Genomic DNA, 1,562 nt, shown 5'->3' on the forward strand with positions numbered 1-1,562 from the left:
CTCTCTCTCTGACCCTCCCCTGCTCACGCTGTCTCTCTCTCTCTCCTAGAAAAAAAAAAAGCAATCAAGAGACACCAACTCCCAGATGTCCCAAATAGATTTAGCAGACTTCAAAATACATTATGTATACATTATATATGTATATTTTACAAACATATTACATAATACATTTTACATATAAATAATATATATGAAACAAATGGAATACACAATGTCCATGAGTGCTCTATGTTCTAATAAAGAATCTCACCAAAAAGTGAAAGTCATAAAAAAGAATCAAATGGAAGTTCTAGGACTGCCCAGTGGGCCCTCAAACAAGGAGAGATGCAGATTATCCACGGTTTCTGCAACGTGGTTTGTGCTGAACATGGCTAATGTGGCTACTACTGACGGCCCAAAAGCCAACAGCAAAGAACAACTCAGCCCCTGGTTGAGTCCCCAGTTGGAAGGAAGGGAAGGGATCAGGCCTTTGCATCATGTGAGGGGCAGCAATTTTGTTCTCACTGGAATAGATACATTTATTATGGTTTTGGCTTCCCTGCCTGCAATGGTTCTGCTTAAAACAATCACGGGTGTATTTCTGGAATGCTTCTTCCATATCCTGGAATTCCACACAGCACTGTTTCCGACCAAGAACTCATGTGACAGTTGCCCGAGCAAGTTACTCACCACCAGTGTTGTTTCTCCCAGGTCTGGGATTCAGTGGTAGAAATGGGAGTGACTCCTCTTGTGGTAGGAACCCCTCCCTAAGGAGAAAAAAAAAAAANGTTATCAGTAAACTAATGGAAACCAGAAGAGTATCTGAGAAAACTAGAAAGCCTTTAGGAAGGACCCCAGTAAATCCTCATACAACACCACTCGCTAGAAAACTACAGTTAAAGAAAACGGAGCAATAGCCGCAAAAGGTTTTAAAAAACCCGTAACCACAGTAGTTTTTCAGAAAAGTCTTGAAACCTCTTCTGAAAACTATAAAAAGCACCCCATCTCAGAGCGTTCTACCACGGAAGACTCTCATAAGTCAAGGCCACTGCAAAACAAAAGGAGCATAAAGCCTGTTTTTATAACTGTAAAATGTCAGGGGAAAGCGCGAACGCAGTCCCCCACTGCCACAAATTATGCAGTCGAGTTTCCCACATTTGGGGAAATCGCAGGGGTCAGCACATCCGGAGTGCAATGGATAAGCCTCGCCCTGGGAAAACCACCTTCGTGATCATGGTATCTCCCCTGCCAGGTAAGTATGAGTTGCTCGNAGTAGTTTTTCAGAAAAGTCTTGAAACCTCTTTTGAAAACTATAAAAAGCACCCCATCTCAGAGCGTTCTACCACGGAAGACTCTCACAAGTCAAGGCCACTGCAGAACAAAAGGAGCATAAAGCCTGTTTTTATAACCGTAAAATGTCAGGGGAAAGCGCGAACGCAGTCCCCCACTACCACAAATTATGCAGTCGAGTTTCCCACATTTGGGGAAATCGCAGGGGTCAGCACATCCGGAGTGCAATGGATAAGCCTCGCCCTGGGAAAACCACCTTCGTGATCATGGTATCTCCCCTGCCAGGTAAGTAT

General features: G+C 43.7%; 2 non-coding genes across 2 annotated transcripts; both read right to left on the bottom strand.

Annotated features, from left to right (window-relative positions):
* Positions 1-1,075: 1,075 nt before the first annotated feature.
* On the bottom strand, positions 1,076-1,239 carry LOC144223042 (U1 spliceosomal RNA). Its single transcript, XR_013332537.1, has one exon. It is a non-coding gene; the product is annotated as a U1 spliceosomal RNA (small nuclear RNA).
* A 159-nt stretch (positions 1,240-1,398) lies between these two features.
* LOC144223029 (U1 spliceosomal RNA) lies at positions 1,399-1,562 on the bottom strand. The gene has a single exon (XR_013332529.1). It is a non-coding gene; the product is annotated as a U1 spliceosomal RNA (small nuclear RNA).

Source organism: Crocuta crocuta, unplaced genomic scaffold (assembly GCF_008692635.1).
Source record: "Crocuta crocuta isolate KB4526 unplaced genomic scaffold, BGI_CrCroc_1.0 scaffold620, whole genome shotgun sequence".
In the NCBI taxonomy this organism is placed as follows: Eukaryota; Metazoa; Chordata; class Mammalia; order Carnivora; family Hyaenidae; genus Crocuta; species Crocuta crocuta.